Source organism: Schistocerca gregaria, chromosome 2 (genome assembly GCF_023897955.1).
Source record: "Schistocerca gregaria isolate iqSchGreg1 chromosome 2, iqSchGreg1.2, whole genome shotgun sequence".
NCBI classification, from domain to species: domain Eukaryota; kingdom Metazoa; phylum Arthropoda; class Insecta; order Orthoptera; family Acrididae; genus Schistocerca; species Schistocerca gregaria.
In genome coordinates, this window is record NC_064921.1 from 970,921,910 (window position 1) to 970,945,225 (window position 23,316).

At 43.0% G+C, this 23,316-nt stretch overlaps 52 non-coding genes across 52 annotated transcripts; 27 read left to right on the forward strand and 25 right to left on the reverse strand.

The window, feature by feature from the left end:
* The first annotated feature begins 3,058 nt into the window (after positions 1–3,058).
* Trnay-gua (transfer RNA tyrosine (anticodon GUA)) lies at positions 3,059–3,147 on the forward strand. The gene is given in 2 exon segments: positions 3,059–3,095; positions 3,112–3,147. It is a non-coding gene; the product is annotated as a tRNA-Tyr (tRNA).
* Positions 3,148–3,505: 358 nt separating this feature from the next.
* Trnaq-cug (transfer RNA glutamine (anticodon CUG)) lies at positions 3,506–3,577 on the reverse strand. The gene has a single exon. It is a non-coding gene; the product is annotated as a tRNA-Gln (tRNA).
* Positions 3,578–3,824: 247 nt separating this feature from the next.
* On the forward strand, positions 3,825–3,913 carry Trnay-gua (transfer RNA tyrosine (anticodon GUA)). Its single transcript is given in 2 exon segments — positions 3,825–3,861; positions 3,878–3,913. It is a non-coding gene; the product is annotated as a tRNA-Tyr (tRNA).
* Positions 3,914–4,271: 358 nt separating this feature from the next.
* Trnaq-cug (transfer RNA glutamine (anticodon CUG)) lies at positions 4,272–4,343 on the reverse strand. The gene has a single exon. It is a non-coding gene; the product is annotated as a tRNA-Gln (tRNA).
* A 247-nt stretch (positions 4,344–4,590) lies between these two features.
* Positions 4,591–4,680, forward strand: Trnay-gua (transfer RNA tyrosine (anticodon GUA)). Its single transcript is given in 2 exon segments — positions 4,591–4,627; positions 4,644–4,680. It is a non-coding gene; the product is annotated as a tRNA-Tyr (tRNA).
* A 358-nt stretch (positions 4,681–5,038) lies between these two features.
* Positions 5,039–5,110, reverse strand: Trnaq-cug (transfer RNA glutamine (anticodon CUG)). Its single transcript has one exon. It is a non-coding gene; the product is annotated as a tRNA-Gln (tRNA).
* Positions 5,111–5,357: 247 nt separating this feature from the next.
* On the forward strand, positions 5,358–5,446 carry Trnay-gua (transfer RNA tyrosine (anticodon GUA)). Its single transcript is given in 2 exon segments — positions 5,358–5,394; positions 5,411–5,446. It is a non-coding gene; the product is annotated as a tRNA-Tyr (tRNA).
* Positions 5,447–5,804: 358 nt separating this feature from the next.
* Trnaq-cug (transfer RNA glutamine (anticodon CUG)) lies at positions 5,805–5,876 on the reverse strand. The gene has a single exon. It is a non-coding gene; the product is annotated as a tRNA-Gln (tRNA).
* A 247-nt stretch (positions 5,877–6,123) lies between these two features.
* On the forward strand, positions 6,124–6,212 carry Trnay-gua (transfer RNA tyrosine (anticodon GUA)). Its single transcript is given in 2 exon segments — positions 6,124–6,160; positions 6,177–6,212. It is a non-coding gene; the product is annotated as a tRNA-Tyr (tRNA).
* A 358-nt stretch (positions 6,213–6,570) lies between these two features.
* Positions 6,571–6,642, reverse strand: Trnaq-cug (transfer RNA glutamine (anticodon CUG)). The gene has a single exon. It is a non-coding gene; the product is annotated as a tRNA-Gln (tRNA).
* Positions 6,643–6,889: 247 nt separating this feature from the next.
* Positions 6,890–6,978, forward strand: Trnay-gua (transfer RNA tyrosine (anticodon GUA)). The gene is given in 2 exon segments: positions 6,890–6,926; positions 6,943–6,978. It is a non-coding gene; the product is annotated as a tRNA-Tyr (tRNA).
* Positions 6,979–7,336: 358 nt separating this feature from the next.
* Trnaq-cug (transfer RNA glutamine (anticodon CUG)) lies at positions 7,337–7,408 on the reverse strand. Its single transcript has one exon. It is a non-coding gene; the product is annotated as a tRNA-Gln (tRNA).
* Positions 7,409–7,655: 247 nt separating this feature from the next.
* Trnay-gua (transfer RNA tyrosine (anticodon GUA)) lies at positions 7,656–7,744 on the forward strand. Its single transcript is given in 2 exon segments — positions 7,656–7,692; positions 7,709–7,744. It is a non-coding gene; the product is annotated as a tRNA-Tyr (tRNA).
* A 677-nt stretch (positions 7,745–8,421) lies between these two features.
* Trnay-gua (transfer RNA tyrosine (anticodon GUA)) lies at positions 8,422–8,510 on the forward strand. The gene is given in 2 exon segments: positions 8,422–8,458; positions 8,475–8,510. It is a non-coding gene; the product is annotated as a tRNA-Tyr (tRNA).
* Positions 8,511–8,868: 358 nt separating this feature from the next.
* Positions 8,869–8,940, reverse strand: Trnaq-cug (transfer RNA glutamine (anticodon CUG)). Its single transcript has one exon. It is a non-coding gene; the product is annotated as a tRNA-Gln (tRNA).
* Positions 8,941–9,187: 247 nt separating this feature from the next.
* Positions 9,188–9,276, forward strand: Trnay-gua (transfer RNA tyrosine (anticodon GUA)). Its single transcript is given in 2 exon segments — positions 9,188–9,224; positions 9,241–9,276. It is a non-coding gene; the product is annotated as a tRNA-Tyr (tRNA).
* Positions 9,277–9,634: 358 nt separating this feature from the next.
* On the reverse strand, positions 9,635–9,706 carry Trnaq-cug (transfer RNA glutamine (anticodon CUG)). The gene has a single exon. It is a non-coding gene; the product is annotated as a tRNA-Gln (tRNA).
* Positions 9,707–9,953: 247 nt separating this feature from the next.
* Positions 9,954–10,042, forward strand: Trnay-gua (transfer RNA tyrosine (anticodon GUA)). Its single transcript is given in 2 exon segments — positions 9,954–9,990; positions 10,007–10,042. It is a non-coding gene; the product is annotated as a tRNA-Tyr (tRNA).
* Positions 10,043–10,400: 358 nt separating this feature from the next.
* Trnaq-cug (transfer RNA glutamine (anticodon CUG)) lies at positions 10,401–10,472 on the reverse strand. The gene has a single exon. It is a non-coding gene; the product is annotated as a tRNA-Gln (tRNA).
* Positions 10,473–10,719: 247 nt separating this feature from the next.
* Trnay-gua (transfer RNA tyrosine (anticodon GUA)) lies at positions 10,720–10,808 on the forward strand. The gene is given in 2 exon segments: positions 10,720–10,756; positions 10,773–10,808. It is a non-coding gene; the product is annotated as a tRNA-Tyr (tRNA).
* Positions 10,809–11,166: 358 nt separating this feature from the next.
* Trnaq-cug (transfer RNA glutamine (anticodon CUG)) lies at positions 11,167–11,238 on the reverse strand. The gene has a single exon. It is a non-coding gene; the product is annotated as a tRNA-Gln (tRNA).
* Positions 11,239–11,485: 247 nt separating this feature from the next.
* Positions 11,486–11,574, forward strand: Trnay-gua (transfer RNA tyrosine (anticodon GUA)). Its single transcript is given in 2 exon segments — positions 11,486–11,522; positions 11,539–11,574. It is a non-coding gene; the product is annotated as a tRNA-Tyr (tRNA).
* Positions 11,575–11,932: 358 nt separating this feature from the next.
* Positions 11,933–12,004, reverse strand: Trnaq-cug (transfer RNA glutamine (anticodon CUG)). The gene has a single exon. It is a non-coding gene; the product is annotated as a tRNA-Gln (tRNA).
* Positions 12,005–12,251: 247 nt separating this feature from the next.
* On the forward strand, positions 12,252–12,340 carry Trnay-gua (transfer RNA tyrosine (anticodon GUA)). The gene is given in 2 exon segments: positions 12,252–12,288; positions 12,305–12,340. It is a non-coding gene; the product is annotated as a tRNA-Tyr (tRNA).
* Positions 12,341–12,698: 358 nt separating this feature from the next.
* Positions 12,699–12,770, reverse strand: Trnaq-cug (transfer RNA glutamine (anticodon CUG)). The gene has a single exon. It is a non-coding gene; the product is annotated as a tRNA-Gln (tRNA).
* A 247-nt stretch (positions 12,771–13,017) lies between these two features.
* Trnay-gua (transfer RNA tyrosine (anticodon GUA)) lies at positions 13,018–13,106 on the forward strand. The gene is given in 2 exon segments: positions 13,018–13,054; positions 13,071–13,106. It is a non-coding gene; the product is annotated as a tRNA-Tyr (tRNA).
* Positions 13,107–13,463: 357 nt separating this feature from the next.
* On the reverse strand, positions 13,464–13,535 carry Trnaq-cug (transfer RNA glutamine (anticodon CUG)). Its single transcript has one exon. It is a non-coding gene; the product is annotated as a tRNA-Gln (tRNA).
* Positions 13,536–13,782: 247 nt separating this feature from the next.
* Trnay-gua (transfer RNA tyrosine (anticodon GUA)) lies at positions 13,783–13,871 on the forward strand. Its single transcript is given in 2 exon segments — positions 13,783–13,819; positions 13,836–13,871. It is a non-coding gene; the product is annotated as a tRNA-Tyr (tRNA).
* A 358-nt stretch (positions 13,872–14,229) lies between these two features.
* Trnaq-cug (transfer RNA glutamine (anticodon CUG)) lies at positions 14,230–14,301 on the reverse strand. Its single transcript has one exon. It is a non-coding gene; the product is annotated as a tRNA-Gln (tRNA).
* Positions 14,302–14,548: 247 nt separating this feature from the next.
* Positions 14,549–14,637, forward strand: Trnay-gua (transfer RNA tyrosine (anticodon GUA)). Its single transcript is given in 2 exon segments — positions 14,549–14,585; positions 14,602–14,637. It is a non-coding gene; the product is annotated as a tRNA-Tyr (tRNA).
* A 358-nt stretch (positions 14,638–14,995) lies between these two features.
* Trnaq-cug (transfer RNA glutamine (anticodon CUG)) lies at positions 14,996–15,067 on the reverse strand. The gene has a single exon. It is a non-coding gene; the product is annotated as a tRNA-Gln (tRNA).
* Positions 15,068–15,314: 247 nt separating this feature from the next.
* On the forward strand, positions 15,315–15,403 carry Trnay-gua (transfer RNA tyrosine (anticodon GUA)). Its single transcript is given in 2 exon segments — positions 15,315–15,351; positions 15,368–15,403. It is a non-coding gene; the product is annotated as a tRNA-Tyr (tRNA).
* A 358-nt stretch (positions 15,404–15,761) lies between these two features.
* Trnaq-cug (transfer RNA glutamine (anticodon CUG)) lies at positions 15,762–15,833 on the reverse strand. Its single transcript has one exon. It is a non-coding gene; the product is annotated as a tRNA-Gln (tRNA).
* A 247-nt stretch (positions 15,834–16,080) lies between these two features.
* Trnay-gua (transfer RNA tyrosine (anticodon GUA)) lies at positions 16,081–16,169 on the forward strand. Its single transcript is given in 2 exon segments — positions 16,081–16,117; positions 16,134–16,169. It is a non-coding gene; the product is annotated as a tRNA-Tyr (tRNA).
* Positions 16,170–16,527: 358 nt separating this feature from the next.
* Trnaq-cug (transfer RNA glutamine (anticodon CUG)) lies at positions 16,528–16,599 on the reverse strand. Its single transcript has one exon. It is a non-coding gene; the product is annotated as a tRNA-Gln (tRNA).
* Positions 16,600–16,846: 247 nt separating this feature from the next.
* On the forward strand, positions 16,847–16,935 carry Trnay-gua (transfer RNA tyrosine (anticodon GUA)). The gene is given in 2 exon segments: positions 16,847–16,883; positions 16,900–16,935. It is a non-coding gene; the product is annotated as a tRNA-Tyr (tRNA).
* Positions 16,936–17,292: 357 nt separating this feature from the next.
* Trnaq-cug (transfer RNA glutamine (anticodon CUG)) lies at positions 17,293–17,364 on the reverse strand. The gene has a single exon. It is a non-coding gene; the product is annotated as a tRNA-Gln (tRNA).
* A 247-nt stretch (positions 17,365–17,611) lies between these two features.
* Positions 17,612–17,700, forward strand: Trnay-gua (transfer RNA tyrosine (anticodon GUA)). The gene is given in 2 exon segments: positions 17,612–17,648; positions 17,665–17,700. It is a non-coding gene; the product is annotated as a tRNA-Tyr (tRNA).
* A 358-nt stretch (positions 17,701–18,058) lies between these two features.
* Positions 18,059–18,130, reverse strand: Trnaq-cug (transfer RNA glutamine (anticodon CUG)). The gene has a single exon. It is a non-coding gene; the product is annotated as a tRNA-Gln (tRNA).
* Positions 18,131–18,377: 247 nt separating this feature from the next.
* Trnad-guc (transfer RNA aspartic acid (anticodon GUC)) lies at positions 18,378–18,466 on the forward strand. Its single transcript is given in 2 exon segments — positions 18,378–18,414; positions 18,431–18,466. It is a non-coding gene; the product is annotated as a tRNA-Asp (tRNA).
* A 358-nt stretch (positions 18,467–18,824) lies between these two features.
* Positions 18,825–18,896, reverse strand: Trnaq-cug (transfer RNA glutamine (anticodon CUG)). The gene has a single exon. It is a non-coding gene; the product is annotated as a tRNA-Gln (tRNA).
* Positions 18,897–19,143: 247 nt separating this feature from the next.
* Positions 19,144–19,232, forward strand: Trnay-gua (transfer RNA tyrosine (anticodon GUA)). The gene is given in 2 exon segments: positions 19,144–19,180; positions 19,197–19,232. It is a non-coding gene; the product is annotated as a tRNA-Tyr (tRNA).
* A 358-nt stretch (positions 19,233–19,590) lies between these two features.
* On the reverse strand, positions 19,591–19,662 carry Trnaq-cug (transfer RNA glutamine (anticodon CUG)). The gene has a single exon. It is a non-coding gene; the product is annotated as a tRNA-Gln (tRNA).
* Positions 19,663–19,909: 247 nt separating this feature from the next.
* On the forward strand, positions 19,910–19,998 carry Trnay-gua (transfer RNA tyrosine (anticodon GUA)). The gene is given in 2 exon segments: positions 19,910–19,946; positions 19,963–19,998. It is a non-coding gene; the product is annotated as a tRNA-Tyr (tRNA).
* Positions 19,999–20,356: 358 nt separating this feature from the next.
* Positions 20,357–20,428, reverse strand: Trnaq-cug (transfer RNA glutamine (anticodon CUG)). The gene has a single exon. It is a non-coding gene; the product is annotated as a tRNA-Gln (tRNA).
* A 247-nt stretch (positions 20,429–20,675) lies between these two features.
* Trnad-guc (transfer RNA aspartic acid (anticodon GUC)) lies at positions 20,676–20,764 on the forward strand. Its single transcript is given in 2 exon segments — positions 20,676–20,712; positions 20,729–20,764. It is a non-coding gene; the product is annotated as a tRNA-Asp (tRNA).
* Positions 20,765–21,123: 359 nt separating this feature from the next.
* Positions 21,124–21,195, reverse strand: Trnaq-cug (transfer RNA glutamine (anticodon CUG)). The gene has a single exon. It is a non-coding gene; the product is annotated as a tRNA-Gln (tRNA).
* Positions 21,196–21,442: 247 nt separating this feature from the next.
* On the forward strand, positions 21,443–21,531 carry Trnay-gua (transfer RNA tyrosine (anticodon GUA)). The gene is given in 2 exon segments: positions 21,443–21,479; positions 21,496–21,531. It is a non-coding gene; the product is annotated as a tRNA-Tyr (tRNA).
* A 358-nt stretch (positions 21,532–21,889) lies between these two features.
* Trnaq-cug (transfer RNA glutamine (anticodon CUG)) lies at positions 21,890–21,961 on the reverse strand. Its single transcript has one exon. It is a non-coding gene; the product is annotated as a tRNA-Gln (tRNA).
* A 247-nt stretch (positions 21,962–22,208) lies between these two features.
* On the forward strand, positions 22,209–22,297 carry Trnay-gua (transfer RNA tyrosine (anticodon GUA)). The gene is given in 2 exon segments: positions 22,209–22,245; positions 22,262–22,297. It is a non-coding gene; the product is annotated as a tRNA-Tyr (tRNA).
* A 358-nt stretch (positions 22,298–22,655) lies between these two features.
* Trnaq-cug (transfer RNA glutamine (anticodon CUG)) lies at positions 22,656–22,727 on the reverse strand. Its single transcript has one exon. It is a non-coding gene; the product is annotated as a tRNA-Gln (tRNA).
* Positions 22,728–22,974: 247 nt separating this feature from the next.
* Trnay-gua (transfer RNA tyrosine (anticodon GUA)) lies at positions 22,975–23,063 on the forward strand. The gene is given in 2 exon segments: positions 22,975–23,011; positions 23,028–23,063. It is a non-coding gene; the product is annotated as a tRNA-Tyr (tRNA).
* The last annotated feature ends 253 nt before the right edge of the window (positions 23,064–23,316 follow it).

The following is a 23,316-nucleotide window of genomic DNA, read 5'->3' on the forward strand; positions in this document are numbered from 1 at the left end:
CTATGGAATTTTTCAAGTCTTTCGATCGTTGTACACTATACTGGATGAGAACTTTTCTCAGTTTAGGCTTTGCCCTGTTGCACCACCAGTCTAGTACTGAGACGTGTCGATCTGCAGAGCGGAGGCACAATGCCCACGCTTCTGCCAAACTTTCTTCTAATCCGTCGTCCTGCATCAGTGACGTATTAAGGTGCCATGAACTTCTAAAACGGCGAGTGGGTTGCGCAGTAAGGTTGATGGAAGCTAGCACGGAGCTATGATCAGAAAAGTAAACTGGAACCGTCTCTGCTTTAATGAAGGAGCTAACTAGACTTTGCGATATGTAGAGTCTGTCGATCCTGCTACGTGAGTGAGGACCTAGGAATGTAAATGCCACAAATGTGGGATACATTATTTCCCAAGCATCTTTAAGCTGTAAAACAGTGACGAAACGCTTCAGTTCATTACAGGTATTAAAATTCGGAACCTGGTCTTTCTTATTTATCACACAATTAAAATCTCCGCCTATTATAAGATCTTTTGGGTTTTTCCGTAATAAATAAACGATTTCTTCTTTATAGAACTGTGCTCTTTCCATTCTATTGGATGTGCCAGAAGGGGCATACAGATTGATAAGGGTAGAACCAAAGACTTTTATACCTATCGCTCTGCCGGAGTCCAACCTCTCGATATCCGAGACAGGAATCCCCTCCCTGACTAAAATTGCTGTACCGACGTTGGTGTCAAGTGAGACATTTAAAATCGCCAAATATCCAGGCACTGTAAGATTAGTCAGCACTACTTCCTGTAGGAAAGCAATGTCCGTCCCTGACTCATATAAATAATCCTTGAGCGCTGTAACTTTAGTCACGGATGTAATCCTGTTAATATTGATAGTCGTAATTGTATATGCCTGGGACATTTAGTTTGCATAAAAAGTAAATAAGTGATTAAAAAGATAACAAAATATTAATAAGAAAAAAAAGAGATGTGCAGCTCCTAGAAGGGAGAAACGACTCTGCTTAAACAAACATCTAAAAGAATAGTCAGTATTTGAAGCTCGGTAAACACTTCATCTGGTTCCTCTGAAATATGACTAAGACAGTAGTACAATTAGAAATGAAACTGGTTTCAACAAAATCCTTTTTTTTTTTTTCATCTTACAGCCTCATTTTGGTGCAGGATTCCGAACATCTCGGGTTTTAGTTTTACCGAGGGGCTTTGCATCACTAATGTCACTGGAAGGTACCTCCTTAGGTCTTTCCGTGATGATTTCATACAAGACGTTCTTGGCCGTCGCTTCCTCTTGTGCTGGTTGTTGTTTGCTTTGGTTACGGGAAGCTTTGAGATTAGGTTGCGGTTTGAGTCGGCGTCTTCGGACATCTTGGTTCAGCGCGCCGTCATTCGGATTGTCTATCTTTACCACCGTTGTGACCGAAGCTGCCTCAACAGCGTCCTTTTTACGAGTGCCATTTCCTTGTTCTTCCGTCACTAGCTCCAGAGCACTGACTGAGTCGGCGGTTTGTGGGTCTGTAAATTCTTGAGTTGGGTTCCGCTCCGTCACCTCTTGTGCTTCGGAGTGCGCCTCTTCCGTCTCCGCGACAATCGTTACTGCGTCCCCTCCGTGGACCGTTTGTACCTGTTCAGCCGCCGACAGCGGCCGGGTTGCCTTAGCGGCTGTCGTCACGTCAATACATGTACTGTTTGTTTCCTCGAGCACATCCGCATTACACTGCTTCTGCTTGCGGGTGGAAGGCGAATTACGGGCGGACTCGCCGTCCGAGCCGTCATCGGTCATTTCCAACGGTCGCTTCTTATTCTGGAGATCGCAATCGGGAACAGAAGGGTGTGATGTAATGACGCTCAGGGGAGGGAACTCCGTAGTAGTTATGGCGGGCACTGCAGAAGTACATGCACCACTGTCGTTAACCGAAAGAAGGGAAGTGCTATTTGGTAAGACATCGCTGAGGGTCAGTTTTTGACGCTGTGTTAGATTGTTCCGAAGAACAAAAACACGGCGCGGACAATCTTGTCGGAAATGACCTGTCTCATTGCAAATATTGCACGTGCGCTCCTGACCAGAATACACAACATGTGCTTTATGGCCTGCAACGGATATATGGGACGGAATGTTGGCTTTCACCTCCATTTCAACGGATCTAATGCCATTAAAACACTGTATCTTGTATAGCTTCGACCATCTTTCGTTATAGATAGATTTAACTTCGCCATATTTAGATAGAGCGTCCTTGATCAACTGATTATCAATTTCAATTGGAACATTCAAAATCCTGACATTGGTGTACATGATATCAGCTTTTCGTACAGAGACATTACTTTTTGAACCGTCTCGATGAACAAATTCGACGGAATTACCCCATTTTGCAAGCAACTTATCGACTGTCACTGAGTTCAGAAATTTAACAAAAACACAGTATTTTTCAGCATCTAATTGCGTGGTATGAACAGAGTCAGAATTTATACCGATTACCTCAGTCAGCCAATCGTGGATTTCCAGCGCAGTGGGTTGGACCGGCCGTGTTTCTTTCTCGAACGAGAAGACTAAAGTATTCTTCCTGACGGTGTCAGACATGGTCGTCGGTTCCGACGAAATTCCGGCAACAACCGAAATTGCGGCGAAGCACGAGACGTGGAACGGACGAAAGCACTATAAAAACACTTATCAGAGACACCACTCAAAAAATAACAGCGAAAATGTACAGCTAACTTCACGTAAACACCAAACACCGGCGATAGCGCTAACGTACGCGGAGTAAACAACAAGCACGTCCGACCGCGGCGACGGCTAAAGCCAGAATGAACCATGGAACCAGACAGCAGGATAAGACTCGTAATACACTTAGCAGTCCTCTGACATACTTCAGACACTTCCTACTTGCATATTTTAACCTAATCGACACCATCGAGCATTATAAAACTTAATCTGGGCAATGTTTGCAGTTGCAGCCGATGATTGCATTTCCTGTGCGTCTATATGGCCGCGCTGAGTAGCAGTGTGTGCAGACGGCAGACAGGGACGGACGTAAAGCAATGAGTAGGAAGAAGAAAGTATACAGAGCCTCTGGTAGCTCAGTTGGTAGAGCGGTGGACTGTAGTGGAGGATTCACAGTTATCCATAGGTCGCTGGTTCAAATCCGGCCCAGAGGACTGTTTTTCTAATCTCATCAGCAAAGAGGCTCCAGAGAATGCCCACTGAGTCAGAACCTCCCTATGTTTTAAACCTATTTTAAAGGAAATTCATTTGCTCAGCTTGTAATAGCTAGTTGATAATCATGGGATTTTTAACCTTCGTGGGATAATGATATTTCTTCGAATTATCGTAAAATTGCTTGCTCTTACAGGTATTACTCGTTTAATGTTCTATATAGGTCACAAAGTCGCACCAATATTCGGCCGTTTTATAGACGCATCGTTTTTTACACAAACGTAGAAACTAACGCCGTGAGCCTATTGCTGCTACTTCCTCAGCGAGAAACTCTTATTACAGAAAATTTAGACTAAACGAAGGTTCCACCGAGATTCGAACTCGGATCGCTGGATTCAGAGTCCAGAGTGCTAACCGTTACACCATGGAACCAGACAGCAGGATAAGACTCGTAATGCACTTAGCAGTCCTCTGACATACTTCAGACACTTCCTACTTGCATATTTTAACCTAATCGACACCATCGAGCATTATAAAACTTAATCTGGGCAATGTTTGCAGTTGCAGCCGATGATTGCATTTCCTGTGCGTCTATATGGCCGCGCTGAGTAGCAGTGTGTGCAGACGGCAGACAGGGACGGACGTAAAGCAATGAGTAGGAAGAAGAAAGTATACAGAGCCTCTGGTAGCTCAGTTGGTAGAGCGGTGGACTGTAGTGGAGGATTCACAGTTATCCATAGGTCGCTGGTTCAAATCCGGCCCAGAGGACTGTTTTTCTAATCTCATCAGCAAAGAGGCTCCAGAGAATGCCCACTGAGTCAGAACCTCCCTATGTTTTAAACCTATTTTAAAGGAAATTCATTTGCTCAGCTTGTAATAGCTAGTTGATAATCATGGGATTTTTAACCTTCGTGGGATAATGATATTTCTTCGAATTATCGTAAAATTGCTTGCTCTTACAGGTATTACTCGTTTAATGTTCTATATAGGTCACAAAGTCGCACCAATATTCGGCCGTTTTATAGACGCATCGTTTTTTACACAAACGTAGAAACTAACGCCGTGAGCCTATTGCTGCTACTTCCTCAGCGAGAAACTCTTATTACAGAAAATTTAGACTAAACGAAGGTTCCACCGAGATTCGAACTCGGATCGCTGGATTCAGAGTCCAGAGTGCTAACCGTTACACCATGGAACCAGACAGCAGGATAAGACTCGTAATACACTTAGCAGTCCTCTGACATACTTCAGACACTTCCTACTTGCATATTTTAACCTAATCGACACCATCGAGCATTATAAAACTTAATCTGGGCAATGTTTGCAGTTGCAGCCGATGATTGCATTTCCTGTGCGTCTATATGGCCGCGCTGAGTAGCAGTGTGTGCAGACGGCAGACAGGGACGGACATAAAGCAATGAGTAGGAATAAGAAAGTATACAGAGCCTCTGGTAGCTCAGTTGGTAGAGCGGTGGACTGTAGTGGAGGATTCACAGTTATCCATAGGTCGCTTGGTTCAAATCTGGCCCAGAGGACTGTTTTTCTAATCTCATCAGCAAAGAGGCTCCAGAGAATGCCCACTGAGTCAGAACCTCCCTATGTTTTAAACCTATTTTAAAGGAAATTCATTTGCTCAGCTTGTAATAGCTAGTTGATAACCATGGGATTTTTAACCTTCGTGGGATAATGATATTTCTTCGAATTATCGTAAAATTGCTTGCTCTTACAGGTATTACTCGTTTAATGTTCTATATAGGTCACAAAGTCGCACCAATATTCGGCCGTTTTATAGACGCATCGTTTTTTACACAAACGTAGAAACTAACGCCGTGAGCCTATTGCTGCTACTTCCTCAGCGAGAAACTCTTATTACAGAAAATTTAGACTAAACGAAGGTTCCACCGAGATTCGAACTCGGATCGCTGGATTCAGAGTCCAGAGTGCTAACCGTTACACCATGGAACCAGACAGCAGGATAAGACTCGTAATACACTTAGCAGTCCTCTGACATACTTCAGACACTTCCTACTTGCATATTTTAACCTAATCGACACCATCGAGCATTATAAAACTTAATCTGGGCAATGTTTGCAGTTGCAGCCGATGATTGCATTTCCTGTGCGTCTATATGGCCGCGCTGAGTAGCAGTGTGTGCAGACGGCAGACAGGGACGGACGTAAAGCAATGAGTAGGAATAAGAAAGTATACAGAGCCTCTGGTAGCTCAGTTGGTAGAGCGGTGGACTGTAGTGGAGGATTCACAGTTATCCATAGGTCGCTGGTTCAAATCCGGCCCAGAGGACTTTTTTTCTAATCTCATCAGCAAAGAGTCTCCAGAGAATGCCCACTGAGTCAGAACCTCCCTATGTTTTAAACCTATTTTAAAGGAAATTCATTTGCTCAGCTTGTAATAGCTAGTTGATAATCATGGGATTTTTAACCTTCGTGGGATAATGATATTTCTTCGAATTATCGTAAAATTGCTTGCTCTTACAGGTATTACTCGTTTAATGTTCTATATAGGTCACAAAGTCGCACCAACATTCGGCCGTTTTATAGACGCATCGTTTTTTACACAAACGTAGAAACTAACGCCATGAGCCTATTGCTGCTACTTCCTCAGCGAGAAACTCTTATTACAGAAAATTTAGACTAAACGAAGGTTCCACCGAGATTCGAACTCGGATCGCTGGATTCAGAGTCCAGAGTGCTAACCGTTACACCATGGAACCAGACAGCAGGATAAGACTCTTAATTCACTTAGCAGTCCTCTGACATACTTCAGACACTTCCTACTTGCATATTTTAACCTAATCGACACCATCGAGCATTATAAAACTTAATCTGGGCAATGTTTGCAGTTGCAGCCGATGATTGCATTTCCTGTGCGTCTATATGGCCGCGCTGAGTAGCAGTGTGTGCAGACGGCAAACAGGGACGGACGTAAAGCAATGAGTAGGAAGAAGAAAGTATACAGAGCCTCTGGTAGCTCAGTTGGTAGAGCGGTGGACTGTAGTGGAGGATTCACAGTTATCCATAGGTCGCTGGTTCAAATCTGGCCCAGAGGACTGTTTTTCTAATCTCATCAGCAAAGAGGCTCCAGAGAATGCCCACTGAGTCAGAACCTCCCTATGTTTTAAACCTATTTTAAAGGAAATTCATTTGCTCAGCTTGTAATAGCTAGTTGATAATCATGGGATTTTTAACCTTCGTGGGATAATGATATTTCTTCGAATTATCGTAAAATTGCTTGCTCTTACAGGTATTACTCGTTTAATGTTCTATATAGGTCACAAAGTCGCACCAATATTCGGCCGTTTTATAGACGCATCGTTTTTTACACAAACGTAGAAACTAACGCCGTGAGCCTATTGCTGCTACTTCCTCAGCGAGAAACTCTTATTACAGAAAATTTAGACTACACGAAGGTTCCACCGAGATTCGAACTCGGATCGCTGGATTCAGAGTCCAGAGTGCTAACCGTTACACCATGGAACCAGACAGCAGGATAAGACTCGTAATACACTTAGCAGTCCTCTGACATACTTCAGACACTTCCTACTTGCATATTTTAACCTAATCGACACCATCGAGCATTATAAAACTTAATCTGGGCAATGTTTGCAGTTGCAGCCGATGATTGCATTTCCTGTGAGTCTATATGGCCGCGCTGAGTAGCAGTGTGTGCAGACGGCAGACAGGGACGGACGTAAAGCAATGAGTAGGAATAAGAAAGTATACAGAGCCTCTGGTAGCTCAGTTGGTAGAGCGGTGGACTGTAGTGGAGGATTCACAGTTATCTATAGGTCGCTGGTTCAAATCCGGCCCACAGGACTGTTTTTCTAATCTCATCAGCAAAGAGGCTCCAGAGAATGCCCACTGAGTCAGAACCTCCCTATGTTTTAAACCTATTTTAAAGGAAATTCATTTGCTCAGCTTGTAATAGCTAGTTGATAATCATGGGATTTTTAACCTTCGTGGGATAATGATATTTCTTCGAATTATCGTAAAATTGCTTGCTCTTACAGGTATTACTCGTTTAATGTTCTATATAGGTCACAAAGTCGCACCAATATTCGGCCGTTTTATAGACGCATCGTTTTTTACACAAACGTAGAAACTAACGCCGTGAGCCTATTGCTGCTACTTCCTCAGCGAGAAACTCTTATTACAGAAAATTTAGACTAAACGAAGGTTCCACCGAGATTCGAACTCGGATCGCTGGATTCAGAGTCCAGACTGCTAACCGTTACACCATGGAACCAGACAGCAGGATAAGACTCGTAATACACTTAGCAGTCCTCTGACATACTTCAGACACTTCCTACTTGCATATTTTAACCTAATCGACACCATCGAGCATTATAAAACTTAATCTGGGCAATGTTTGCAGTTGCAGCCGATGATTGCATTTCCTGTGCGTCTATATGGCCGCGCTGAGTAGCAGTGTGTGCAGACGGCAAACAGGGACGGACGTAAAGCAATGAGTAGGAATAAGAAAGTATACAGAGCCTCTGGTAGCTCAGTTGGTAGAGCGGTGGACTGTAGTGGAGGATTCACAGTTATCCATAGGTCGCTGGTTCAAATCCGGCCCAGAGGACTGTTTTTCTAATCTCATCAGCAAAGAGGCTCCAGAGAATGCCCACTGAGTCAGAACCTCCCTATGTTTTAAACCTATTTTAAAGGAAATTCATTTGCTCAGCTTGTAATAGCTAGTTGATAATCATGGGATTTTTAACCTTCGTGGGATAATGATATTTCTTCGAATTATCGTAAAATTGCTTGCTCTTACAGGTATTACTCGTTTAATGTTCTATATAGGTCACAAAGTCGCACCAATATTCGGCCGTTTTATAGACGCATCGTTTTTTACACAAACGTAGAAACTAACGCCGTGAGCCTATTGCTGCTACTTCCTCAGCGAGAAGCTCTTATTACAGAAAATTTAGACTAAACGAAGGTTCCACCGAGATTCGAACTCGGATCGCTTTATTCTGAGTCCAGAGTGCTAACCGTTACACCATGGAACCAGACAGCAGGATAAGACTCGTAATACACTTAGCAGTCCTCTGACATACTTCAGACACTTCCTACTTGCATATTTTAACCTAATCGACACCATCGAGCATTATAAACCTTAATCTGGGCAATGTTTGCAGTTGCAGCCGATGATTGCATTTCCTGTGCGTCTATATGGCCGCGCTGAGTAGCAGTGTGTGCAGACGGCAGACAGGGACGGACGTAAAGCAATGAGTAGGAATAAGAAAGTATACAGAGCCTCTGGTAGCTCAGTTGGTAGAGCGGTGGACTGTAGTGGAGGATTCACAGTTATCCATAGGTCGCTGGTTCAAATCCGGCCCAGAGGACAGTTTTTCTAATCTCATCAGCAAAGAGGCTCCAGAGAATGCCCACTGAGTCAGAACCTCCCTATGTTTTAAACCTATTTTAAAGGAAATTCATTTGCTCAGCTTGTAATAGCTAGTTGATAATCATGGGATTTTTAACCTTCGTGGGATAATGATATTTCTTCGAATTATCGTAAAATTGCTTGCTCTTACAGGTATTACTCGTTTAATGTTCTATATAGGTCACAAAGTCGCACCAATATTCGGCCGTTTTATAGACGCATCGTTTTTTACACAAACGTAGAAACTAACGCCGTGAGCCTATTGCTGCTACTTCCTCAGCGAGAAACTCTTATTACAGAAAATTTAGACTAAACGAAGGTTCCACCGAGATTCGAACTCGGATTGCTGGATTCAGAGTCCAGAGTGCTAACCGTTACACCATGGAACCAGACAGCAGGATAAGACTCGTAATACACTTAGCAGTCCTCTGACATACTTCAGACACTTCCTACTTGCATATTTTAACCTAATCGACACCATCGAGCATTATAAAACTTAATCTGGGCAATGTTTGCAGTTGCAGCCGATGATTGCATTTCCTGTGCGTCTATATGGCCGCGCTGAGTAGCAGTGTGTGCAGACGGCAAACAGGGACGGACGTAAAGCAATGAGTAGGAATAAGAAAGTATACAGAGCCTCTGGTAGCTCAGTTGGTAGAGCGGTGGACTGTAGTGGAGGATTCACAGTTATCCATAGGTCGCTGGTTCAAATCCGGCCCAGAGGACTGTTTTTCTAATCTCATCAGCAAAGAGGCTCCAGAGAATGCCCACTGAGTCAGAACCTCCCTATGTTTTAAACCTATTTTAAAGGAAATTCATTTGCTCAGCTTGTAATAGCTAGTTGATAATCATGGGATTTTTAACCTTCGTGGGATAATGATATTTCTTCGAATTATCGTAAAATTGCTTGCTCTTACAGGTATTACTCGTTTAATGTTCTATATAGGTCACAAAGTCGCACCAATATTCGGCCGTTTTATAGACGCATCGTTTTTTACACAAACGTAGAAACTAACGCCGTGAGCCTATTGCTGCTACTTCCTCAGCGAGAAACTCTTATTACAGAAAATTTAGACTAAACGAAGGTTCCAGCGAGATTCGAACTCGGATCGCTGGATTCAGAGTCCAGAGTGCTAACCGTTACACCATGGAACCAGACAGCAGAATAAGACTCGTAATACACTTAGCAGTCCTCTGACATACTTCAGACACTTCCTACTTGCATATTTTAACCTAATCGACACCATCGAGCATTATAAAACTTAATCTGGGCAATGTTTGCAGTTGCAGCCGATGATTGCATTTCCTGTGCGTCTATATGGCCGCGCTGAGTAGCAGTGTGTGCAGACGGCAGACAGGGACGGACGTAAAGCAATGAGTAGGAATAAGAAAGTATACAGAGCCTCTGGTAGCTCAGTTGGTAGAGCGGTGGACTGTAGTGGAGGATTCACAGTTATCCATAGGTCGCTGGTTCAAATCCGGCCCAGAGGACTTTTTTTCTAATCTCATCAGCAAAGAGTCTCCAGAGAATGCCCACTGAGTCAGAACCTCCCTATGTTTTAAACCTATATTAAAGGAAATTCATTTGCTCAGCTTGTAATAGCTAGTTGATAATCATGGGATTTTTAACCTTCGTGGGATAATGATATTTCTTCGAATTATCGTAAAATTGCTTGCTCTTACAGGTATTACTCGTTTAATGTTCTATATAGGTCACAAAGTCGCACCAATATTCGGCCGTTTTATAGACGCATCGTTTTTTACACAAACGTAGAAACTAACGCCGTGAGCCTATTGCTGCTACTTCCTCAGCGAGAAACTCTTATTACAGAAAATTTAGACTAAACGAAGGTTCCACCGAGATTCGAACTCGGATCGCTGGATTCAGAGTCCAGAGTGCTAACTGTTACACCATGGAACCAGACAGCAAGATAAGACTCGTAATACACTTAGCAGTCCTCTGACATACTTCAGACACTTCCTACTTGCATATTTTAACCTAATCGACACCATCGAGCATTATAAAACTTAATATGGGCAATGTTTGCAGTTGCAGCCGATGATTGCATTTCCTGTGCGTCTATATGGCCGCGCTGAGTAGCAGTGTGTGCAGACGGCAGACAGGGACGGACGTAAAGCAATGAGTAGGAATAAGAATGTATACAGAGCCTCTGGTAGCTCAGTTGGTAGAGCGGTGGACTGTAGTGGAGGATTCACAGTTATCCATAGGTCGCTGGTTCAAATCCGGCCCAGAGGACTGTTTTTCTAATCTCATCAGCAAAGAGGCTCCAGAGAATGCCCACTGAGTCAGAACCTCCCTATGTTTTAAACCTATTTTAAAGGAAATTCATTTGCTCAGCTTGTAATAGCTAGTTGATAATCATGCGATTTTTAACCTTCGTGGGATAATGATATTTCTTCGAATTATCGTAAAATTGCTTGCTCTTACAGGTATTACTCGTTTTATGTTCTATATAGGTCACAAAGTCGCACCAATATTCGGCCGTTTTATAGACGCAGCGTTTTTTACACAAACGTAGAAACTAACGCCGTGAGCCTATTGCTGCTACTTCCTCAGCGAGAAACTCTTATTACAGAAAATTTAGACTAAACGAAGGTTCCACCGAGATTCGAACTCGGATCGCTGGATTCAGAGTCCAGAGTGCTAACCGTTACACCATGGAACCAGACAGCAGGACAAGACTCGTAATACACTTAGCAGTCCTCTGACATACTTCAGACACTTCCTACTTGCATATTTTAACCTAATCGACACCATCGAGCATTATAAAACTTAATCTGGGCAATGTTTGCAGTTGCAGCCGATGATTGCATTTCCTGTGCGTCTATATGGCCGCGCTGAGTAGCAGTGTGTGCAGACGGCAAACAGGGACGGACGTAAAGCAATGAGTAGGAATAAGAAAGTATACAGAGCCTCTGGTAGCTCAGTTGGTAGAGCGGTGGACTGTAGTGGAGGATTCACAGTTATCCATAGGTCGCTGGTTCAAATCCGGCCCAGAGGACTATTTTTCTAATCTCATCAGCAAAGAGGCTCCAGAGAATGCCCACTGAGTCAGAACCTCCCTATGTTTTAAACCTATTTTAAAGGAAATTCATTTGCTCAGCTTGTAATAGCTAGTTGATAATCATGGGATTTTTAACCTTCGTGGGATAATGATATTTCTTCGAATTATCGTAAAATTGATTGCTCTTACAGGTATTACTCGTTTAATGTTCTATATAGGTCACAAAGTCGCACCAATATTCGGCCGTTTTATAGACGCATCGTTTTTTACACAAACGTAGAAACTAACGCCGTGAGCCTATTGCTGCTACTTCCTCAGCGAGAAACTCTTATTACAGAAAATTTAGACTAAACGAAGGTTCCACCGAGATTCGAACTCGGATCGCTGGATTCAGAGTCCAGAGTGCTAACCGTTACACCATGGAACCAGACAGCAGGATAAGACTCGTAATACACTTAGCAGTCCTCTGACATACTTCAGACACTTCCTACTTGCATATTTTAACCTAATCGACACCATCGAGCATTATAAAACTTAATCTGGGCAATGTTTGCAGTTGCAGCCGATGATTGCATTTCCTGTGCGTCTATATGGCCGCGCTGAGTAGCAGTGTGTGCAGACGGCAGACAGGGACGGACGTAAAGCAATGAGTAGGAATAAGAAAGTATACAGAGCCTCTGGTAGCTCAGTTGGTAGAGCGGTGGACTGTAGTGGAGGATTCACAGTTATCCATAGGTCGCTGGTTCAAATCCGGCCCAGAGGACTGTTTTTCTAATCTCATCAGCAAAGAGGCTCCAGAGAATGCCCACTGAGTCAGAACCTCCCTATGTTTTAAACCTATTTTAAAGGAAATTCATTTGCTCAGCTTGTAATAGCTAGTTGATAATCATGCGATTTTTAACCTTCGTGGGATAATGATATTTCTTCGAATTATCGTAAAATTGCTTGCTCTTACAGGTATTACTCGTTTAATGTTCTATATAGGTCACAAAGTCGCACCAATATTCGGCCGTTTTATAGACGCATCGTTTTTTACACAAACGTAGAAACTAACGCCGTGAGCCTATTGCTGCTACTTCCTCAGCGAGAAACTCTTATTACAGAAAATTTAGACTAAACGAAGGTTCCACCGAGATTCGAACTCGGATCGCTGGATTCAGAGTCCAGAGTGCTAACCGTTACACCATGGAACCAGACAGCAGGATAAGACTCGTAATACACTTAGCAGTCCTCTGACATACTTCAGACACTTAATACTTGCATATATTAACCTAATCGACACCATCGAGCATTATAAAACTTAATCTGGGCAATGTTTGCAGTTGCAGCCGATGATTGCATTTCCTGTGCGTCTATATGGCCGCGCTGAGTAGCAGTGTGTGCAGACGGCAGACAGGGACGGACGTAAAGCAATGAGTAGGAATAAAAAAGTATACAGAGCCTCTGGTAGCTCAGTTGGTAGAGCGGTGGACTGTAGTGGAGGATTCACAGTTATCCATAGGTCGCTGGTTCAAATCCGGCCCAGAGGACTGTTTTTCTAATCTCATCAGCAAAGAGGCTCCAGAGAATGCCCACTGAGTCAGAACCTCCCTAATTTTAAACCTATTTTAAAGGAAATTCATTTGCTCAGCTTGTAATAGCTAGTTGATAATCATGGGATTTTTAACCTTCGTGGGATAATGATATTTCTTCGAATTATCGTAAAATTGCTTGCTCTTACAGGTATTACTCGTTTAATGTTCTATATAGGTCACAAAGTCGCACCAATATTCGGCCGTTTTATAGACGCATCGTTTTTTACACAAACGTAGAAACTAACGCCGTGAGCCTATTGCTGCTACTTCCTCAGCGAGAAACTCTTATTACAGAAAATTTAGACTAAACGAAGGTTCCACCGAGATTCGAACTCGGATCGCTGGATTCAGAGTCCAGAGTGCTAACTGTTACACCATGGAACCAGACAGCAAGATAAGACTCGTAATACACTTAGCAGTCCTCTGACATACTTCAGACACTTCCTACTTGCATATTTTAACCTAATCGACACCATCGAGCATTATAAAACTTAATCTGGGCAATGTTTGCAGTTGCAGCCGATGATTGCATTTCCTGTGCGTCTATATGGCCGCGCTGAGTAGCAGTGTGTGCAGACGGCAGACAGGGACGGACGTAAAGCAATGAGTAGGAATAAGAATGTATACAGAGCCTCTGGTAGCTCAGTTGGTAGAGCGGTGGACTGTAGTGGAGGATTCACAGTTATCCATAGGTCGCTGGTTCAAATCCGGCCCAGAGGACTGTTTTTCTAATCTCATCAGCAAAGAGGCTCCAGAGAATGCCCACTGAGTCAGAACCTCCCTATGTTTTAAACCTATTTTAAAGGAAATTCATTTGCTCAGCTTGTAATAGCTAGTTGATAATCATGCGATTTTTAACCTTCGTGGGATAATGATATTTCTTCGAATTATCGTAAAATTGCTTGCTCTTACAGGTATTACTCGTTTTATGTTCTATATAGGTCACAAAGTCGCACCAATATTCGGCCGTTTTATAGACGCAGCGTTTTTTACACAAACGTAGAAACTAACGCCGTGAGCCTATTGCTGCTACTTCCTCAGCGAGAAACTCTTATTACAGAAAATTTAGACTAAACGAAGGTTCCACCGAGATTCGAACTCGGATCGCTGGATTCAGAGTCCAGAGTGCTAACCGTTACACCATGGAACCAGACAGCAGGACAAGACTCGTAATACACTTAGCAGTCCTCTGACATACTTCAGACACTTCCTACTTGCATATTTTAACCTAATCGACACCATCGAGCATTATAAAACTTAATCTGGGCAATGTTTGCAGTTGCAGCCGATGATTGCATTTCCTGTGCGTCTATATGGCCGCGCTGAGTAGCAGTGTGTGCAGACGGCAGACAGGGACGGACGTAAAGCAATGAGTAGGAATAAGAATGTATACAGAGCCTCTGGTAGCTCAGTTGGTAGAGCGGTGGACTGTAGTGGAGGATTCACAGTTATCCATAGGTCGCTGGTTCAAATCCGGCCCAGAGGACTGTTTTTCTAATCTCATCAGCAAAGAGGCTCCAGAGAATGCCCACTGAGTCAGAACCTCCCTATGTTTTAAACCTATTTTAAAGGAAATTCATTTGCTCAGCTTGTAATAGCTAGTTGATAATCATGCGATTTTTAACCTTCGTGGGATAATGATATTTCTTCGAATTATCGTAAAATTGCTTGCTCTTACAGGTATTACTCGTTTTATGTTCTATATAGGTCACAAAGTCGCACCAATATTCGGCCGTTTTATAGACGCAGCGTTTTTTACACAAACGTAGAAACTAACGCCGTGAGCCTATTGCTGCTACTTCCTCAGCGAGAAACTCTTATTACAGAAAATTTAGACTAAACGAAGGTTCCACCGAGATTCGAACTCGGATCGCTGGATTCAGAGTCCAGAGTGCTAACCGTTACACCATGGAACCAGACAGCAGGACAAGACTCGTAATACACTTAGCAGTCCTCTGACATACTTCAGACACTTCCTACTTGCATATTTTAACCTAATCGACACCATCGAGCATTATAAAACTTAATCTGGGCAATGTTTGCAGTTGCAGCCGATGATTGCATTTCCTGTGCGTCTATATGGCCGCGCTGAGTAGCAGTGTGTGCAGACGGCAAACAGGGACGGACGTAAAGCAATGAGTAGGAATAAGAAAGTATATAGAGCCTCTGGTAGCTCAGTTGGTAGAGCGGTGGACTGTAGTGGAGGATTCACAGTTATCCATAGGTCGCTGGTTCAAATCCGGCCCAGAGGACTATTTTTCTAATCTCATCAGCAAAGAGGCTCCAGAGAATGCCCACTGAGTCAGAACCTCCCTATGTTTTAAACCTATTTTAAAGGAAATTCATTTGCTCAGCTTGTAATAGCTAGTTGATAATCATGGGATTTTTAACCTTCGTGGGATAATGATATTTCTTCGAATTATCGTAAAATCGATTGCTCTTACAGGTATTACTCGTTTAATGTTCTATATAGGTCACAAAGTCGCACCAATATTCGGCCGTTTTATAGACGCATCGTTTTTTACACAAACGTAGAAACTAACGCCGTGAGCCTATTGCTGCTACTTCCTCAGCGAGAAACTCTTATTACAGAAAATTTAGACTAAACGAAGGTTCCACCGAGATTCGAACTCGGATCGCTGGATTCAGAGTCCAGAGTGCTAACCGTTACACCATGGAACCAGACAGCAGGATAAGACTCGTAATACACTTAGCAGTCCTCTGACATACTTCAGACACTTCCTACTTGCATATTTTAACCTAATCGACACCATCGAGCATTATAAAACTTAATCTGGGCAATGTTTGCAGTTGCAGCCGATGATTGCATTTCCTGTGCGTCTATATGGCCGCGCTGAGTAGCAGTGTGTGCAGACGGCAGACAGGGACGGACGTAAAGCAATGAGTAGGAATAAGAAAGTATACAGAGCCTCTGGTAGCTCAGTTGGTAGAGCGGTGGACTGTAGTGGAGGATTCACAGTTATCCATAGGTCGCTGGTTCAAATCCGGCCCAGAGGACTGTTTTTCTAATCTCATCAGCAAAGAGGCTCCAGAGAATGCCCACTGAGTCAGAACCTCCCTATGTTTTAAACCTATTTTAAAGGAAATTCATTTGCTCAGCTTGTAATAGCTAGTTGATAATCATGCGATTTTTAACCTTCGTGGGATAATGATATTTCTTCGAATTATCGTAAAATTGCTTGCTCTTACAGGTATTACTCGTTTAATGTTCTATATAGGTCACAAAGTCGCACCAATATTCGGCCGTTTTATAGACGCATCGTTTTTTACACAAACGTAGAAACTAACGCCGTGAGCCTATTGCTGCTACTTCCTCAGCGAGAAACTCTTATTACAGAAAATTTAGACTAAACGAAGGTTCCACCGAGATTCGAACTCGGATCGCTGGATTCAGAGTCCAGAGTGCTAACCGTTACACCATGGAACCAGACAGCAGGATAAGACTCGTAATACACTTAGCAGTCCTCTGACATACTTCAGACACTTAATACTTGCATATATTAACCTAATCGACACCATCGAGCATTATAAAACTTAATCTGGGCAATGTTTGCAGTTGCAGCCGATGATTGCATTTCCTGTGCGTCTATATGGCCGCGCTGAGTAGCAGTGTGTGCAGACGGCAGACAGGGACGGACGTAAAGCAATGAGTAGGAATAAAAAAGTATACAGAGCCTCTGGTAGCTCAGTTGGTAGAGCGGTGGACTGTAGTGGAGGATTCACAGTTATCCATAGGTCGCTGGTTCAAATCCGGCCCAGAGGACTGTTTTTCTAATCTCATCAGCAAAGAGGCTCCAGAGAATGCCCACTGAGTCAGAACCTCCCTAATTTTAAACCTATTTTAAAGGAAATTCATTTGCTCAGCTTGTAATAGCTAGTTGATAATCATGGGATTTTTAACCTTCGTGGGATAATGATATTTCTTCGAATTATCGTAAAATTGCTTGCTCTTACAGGTATTACTCGTTTAATGTTCTATATAGGTCACAAAGTCGCACCAATATTCGGCCGTTTTATAGACGCATCGTTTTTTACACAAACGTAGAAACTAACGCCGTGAGCCTATTGCTGCTACTTCCTCAGCGAGAAACTCTTATTACAGAAAATTTAGACTAAACGAAGGTTCCACCGAGATTCGAACTCGGATCGCTGGATTCAGAGTCCAGAGTGCTAACCGTTACACCATGGAACCAGACAGCAAGATAAGACTCGTAATACACTTAGCAGTCCTCTGACATACTTCAGACACTTCCTACTTGCATATTTTAACCTAATCGACACCATCGAGCATTATAAAACTTAATCTGGGCAATGTTTGCAGTTGCAGCCGATGATTGCATTTCCTGTGCGTCTATATGGCCGCGCTGAGTAGCAGTGTGTGCAGACGGCAGACAGGGACGGACGTAAAGCAATGAGTAGGAATAAGAAAGTATACAGAGCCTCTGGTAGCTCAGTTGGTAGACCGGTGGACTGTAGTGGAGGATTCACAGTTATCCATAGGTCGCTGGTTCAAATCCGGCCCAGAGGACTGTTTTTCTAATCTCATCAGCAAAGAGGCTCCAGAGAATGCCCACTGAGTCAGAACCTCCCTATGTTTTAAACCTATTTTAAAGGAAATTCATTTGCTCAGCTTGTAATAGCTAGTTGATAATCATGGGATTTTTAACCTTCGTGGGATAATGATATTTCTTCGAATTATCGTAAAATTGCTTGCTCTTACAGGTATTACTCGTTTAATGTTCTATATAGGTCACAAAGTCGCACCAATATTCGGCCGTTTTATAGACGCATCGTTTTTTACACAAACGTAGAAACTAACGCCGTGAGCCTATTGCTGCTACTTCCTCAGCGAGAAACTCTTATTACAGAAAATTTAGACTAAACGAAGGTTCCACCGAGATTCGAACTCGGATCGCTGGATTCAGAGTCCAGAGTGCTAACCGTTACACCATGGAACCAGACAGCAGGATAAGACTCGTAATACACTTAGCAGTCCTCTGACATACTTCAGACACTTCCTACTTGCATATTTTAACCTAATCGACACCATCGAGCATTATAAAACTTAATCTGGGCAATGTTTGCAGTTGCAGCCGATGATTGCATTTCCTGTGCGTCTATATGGCCGCGCTGAGTAGCAGTGTGTGCAGACGGCAGACAGGGACGGACGTAAAGCAATAAGTAGGAATAAGAAAGTATACAGAGCCTCTGGTAGCTCAGTTGGTAGACCGGTGGTCTGTCGTGGAGGATTCACAGTTATCCATAGGTCGCTGGTTCAAATCCGGCCCAGAGGACTGTTTTTCTAATCTCATCAGCAAAGAGGCTCCAGAGAATGCCCACTGAGTCATAACCTCCCTATGTTTTAAACCTGTTTTAAAGGAAATTCATTTGCTCAGCTTGTAATAGCTAGTTGATAATCGTGGGATTTTTAACCTTCGTGGGATAATGATATTTCTTCGAATTATCGTAAAATTGCTTGCTCTTACAGGTATTACTCGTTTAATGTTCTATATAGGTCACAAAGTCGCACCAATATTCGGCCGTTTTATAGACGCATCGTTTTTTACACAAACGTAGAAACTAACGCCGTGAGCCTATTGCTGCTACTTCCTCAGCGAGAAACTCTTATTACAGAAAATTTAGACTAAACGAAGGTTCCACCGAGATTCGAACTCGGATCGCTGGATTCAGAGTCCAGAGTGCTAACCGTTACACCATGGAACCAGACAGCAGGATAAGATTCGTAATACACTTAGCAGTCCTCTGACATACTTCAGACACTTCCTACTTGCATATTTTAACCTAATCGACACCATCGAGCATTATAAAACTTAATCTGGGCAATGTTTGCAGTTGCAGCCGATGATTGCATTTCCTGTGCGTCTATATGGCCGCGCTGAGTAGCAGTGTGTGCAGACGGCAGACAGGGACGGACGTCAAGCAATGAGTAGGAATAAGGAAGTATACAGAGCCTCTGGTAGCTCAGTTGGTAGAGCGGTGGACTGTAGTGGAGGATTCACAGTTATCCATAGGTCGCTGGTTCAAATCCGGCCCAGAGGACTATTTTTCTAATCTCATCAGCAAAGAGGCTCCAGAGAATGCCCACTGAGTCAGAACCTCCCTATGTTTTAAACCTATTTTAAAGGAAATTCATTTGCTCAGCTTGTAATAGCTAGTTGATAATCATGGGATTTTTAACCTTCGTGGGATAATGATATTTCTTCGAATTATCGTAAAATTGCTAGCACTTACAGGTATTACTCGTTTAATGTTCTATATAGGTCACAAAGTCGCACCAATATTCGGCCGTTTTATAGACGCATCGTTTTTTACACAAACGTAGAAACTAACGCCGTGAGCCTATTGCGGCTACTTCCTCAGCGAGAAACTCTTATTACAGAAAATTTAGACTAAACGAAGGTTCCACCGAGATTCGAACTCGGGTCGCTGGATTCAGAGTCCAGAGTGCTAACCGTTACACCATGGAACCAGACAGCAGGATAAGACTCGTAATACACTTAGCAGTCCTCTGACATTCTTAAGACACTTCCTACTTGCATATTTTAACCTAATCGACACCATCGAGCATTATAAAACTTAATCTGGGCAATGTTTGCAGTTGCAGCCGATGATTGCATTTCCTGTGCGTCTATATGGCCGCGCTGAGTAGCAGTGTGTGCAGACGGCAGACAGGGACGGACGTAAAGCAATGAGTAGGAATAAGAAAGTATACAGAGCCTCTGGTAGCTCAGTTGGTAGAGCGGTGGACTGTAGTGGAGGATTCACAGTTGTCCATAGGTCGCTGGTTCAAATCCGGCCCAGAGGACTGTTTTTCTAATCTCATCAGCAAAGAGGCTCCAGAGAATGCCCACTGAGTCAGAACCTCCCTATGTTTTAAACCTATTTTAAAGGAAATTCATTTGCTCAGCTTGTAATAGCTAGTTGATAATCATGGGATTTTTAACCTTCGTGGGATAATGATATTTCTTCGAATTATCGTAAAATTGCTTGCTCTTACAGGTATTACTCGTTTAATGTTCTATATAGGTCACAAAGTCGCACCAATATTCGGCCGTTTTATAGACGCATCGTTTTTTACACAAACGTAGAAACTAACGCCGTGAGCCTATTGCTGCTACTTCCTCAGCGAGAAACTCTTATTACAGAAAATTTAGACTAAACGAAGGTTCCACCGAGATTCGAACTCGGATCGCTGGATTCAGAGTCCAGAGTGCTAACCGTTACACCATGGAACCAGACAGCAGGATAAGACTCGTAATACACTTAGCAGTCCTCTGACATACTTCAGACACTTCCTACTTGCATATTTTAACCTAATCGACACCATCGAGCATTATAAACCTTAATCTGGGCAATGTTTGCAGTTGCAGCCGATGATTGCATTTCCTGTGCGTCTATATGGCCGCGCTGAGTAGCAGTGTGTGCAGACGGCAGACAGGGACGGACGTAAAGCAATGAGTAGGAATAAAAAAGTATACAGAGCCTCTGGTAGCTCAGTTGGTAGACCGGTGGACTGTCGTGGAGGATTCACAGTTATCCATAGGTCGCTGGTTCAAATCCGGCCCAGAGGACTGTTTTTCTAATCTCATCAGCAAAGAGGCTCCAGAGAATGCCAACTGAGTCAGAACCTAACCTATGTTTTAAACCTATTTTAAAGGAAATTCATTTGCTCAGCTTGTAATAGCTAGTTGATAATCATGGGATTTTTAACCTTCGTGGGATAATGATATTTCTTCGAATTATCGTAAAATTGCTTGCTCTTACAGGTATTACTCGTTTAATGTTCTATATAGGTCACAAAGTCGCACCAATATTCGGCCGTTTTATAGACGCATCGTTTTTTACACAAACGTAGAAATTAACGCCGTGAGCCTATTGCTGCTACTTCCTCAGCGAGAAACTCTTATTACAGAAAATTTAGACTAAACGAAGGTTCCACCGAGATTCGAACTCGGATCGCTGGATTCAGAGTCCAGAGTGCTAACCGTTACACCATGGAACCAGACAGCAGGATAAGACTCGTAATACACTTAGCAGTCCTCTGACATACTTCAGACACTTCCTACTTGCATATTTTAACCTAATCGACACCATCGAGCATTATAAAACTTAATCTGGGCAATGTTTGCAGTTGCAGCCGATGATTGCATTTCCTGTGCGTCTATATGGCCGCGCTGAGTAGCAGTGTGTGCAGACGGCAGACAGGGACGGAAGTAAAGCAATGAGTAGAAATAAGAAAGTATACAGAGCCTCTGGTAGCTCCGTTGGTAGAGCGGTGGACTGTAGTGGAGGATTCACAGTTATCCATAGGTCGCTGGTTCAAATCCGGCCCAGAGGACTGTTTTTCTAATCTCATCAGCAAAGAGGCTCCAGAGAATGCCCACTGAGTCAGAACCTCCCTATGTTTTAAACCTATTTTAAAGGAAATTCATTTGCTCAGCTTGTAATAGCTAGTTGATAATCATGGGATTTTTAACCTTCGTGGGATAATGATATTTCTTCGAATTATCGTAAAATTGCTAGCACTTACAGGTATTACTCGTTTAATGTTCTATATAGGTCACAAAGTCGCACCAATATTCGGCCGTTTTATAGACGCATCGTTTTTTACACAAACGTAGAAACTAACGCCGTGAGCCTATTGCGGTTACTTCCTCAGCGAGAAACTCTTATTACAGAAAATTTAGACTAAACGAAGGTTCCACCGAGATTCGAACTCGGATCGCTGGATTCAGAGTCCAGAGTGCTAACCGTTACACCATGGAACCAGACAGCAGGATAAGACTCGTAATACACTTAGCAGTCCTCTGACATTCTTAAGACACTTCCTACTTGCATATTTTAACCTAATCGACACCATCGAGCATTATAAAACTTAATCTGGGCAATGTTTGCAGTTGCAGCCGATGATTGCATTTCCTGTGCGTCTATATGGCCGCGCTGAGTAGCAGTGTGTGCAGACGGCAAACAGGGGCGGACGTAAAGCAATGAGTAGGAATAAGAAAGTATACAGAGCCTCTGGTAGCTCAGTTGGTAGAGCGGTGGACTGTAGTGGAGGATTCACAGTTATCCATAGGTCGCTGGTTCAAATCCGGCCCAGAGGACTGTTTTTCTAATCTCATCAGCAAAGAGGCTCCAGAGAATGCCCACTGAGTCAGAACCTCCCTATGTTTTAAACCTATTTTAAAGGAAATTCATTTGCTCAGCTTGTAATAGCTAGTTGATAATCATGGGATTTTTAACCTTCGTGGGATAATGATATTTCTTCGAATTATCGTAAAATTGCTTGCTCTTACAGGTATTACTCGTTTAATGTTCTATATAGGTCACAAAGTCGCACCAATATTCGGCCGTTTTATAGACGCATCGTTTTTTACACAAACGTAGAAACTAACGCCGTAAGCCTATTGCTGCTACTTCCTCAGCGAGAAACTCTTATTACAGAAAATTTAGACTAAACGAAGGTTCCACCGAGATTCGAACTCGGATCGCTGGATTCAGAGTCCAGAGTGCTAACCGTTACACCATGGAACCGGACAGCAGGATAAGACTCGTAATACACTTAGCAGTCCTCTGACATACTTCAGACACTTCCTACTTGCATATTTTAACCTAATCGACACCATCGAGCATTATAAAACTTAATCTGGGCAATGTTTGCAGTTGCAGCCGATGATTGCATTTCCTGTGCGTCTATATGGCCGCGCTGAGTAGCAGTGCGTGCAGACGGCAGACAGGGACGGACGTAAAGCAATGAGTAGGAATAAGAAAGTATACAGAGCCTCTGGTAGCTCAGTTGGTAGAGCGGTGGACTGTAGTGGAGGATTCACAGTTATCCATAGGTCGCTGGTTCAAATCCGGCACAGAGGACTGTTTTTCTAATCTCATCAGCAAAGAGGCTCCAGAGAATGCCCACTGAGTCAGAACCTCCCTATGTTTTAAACCTATTTTAAAGGAAATTCATTTGCTCAGCTTGTAATAGCTAGTTGATAATCATGGGATTTTTAACCTTCGTGGGATAATGATATTTCTTCGAATTATCGTAAAATTGCTTGCTCTTACAGGTATTACTCGTTTAATGTTCTATATAGGTCACAAAGTCGCACCAATATTCGGCCGTTTT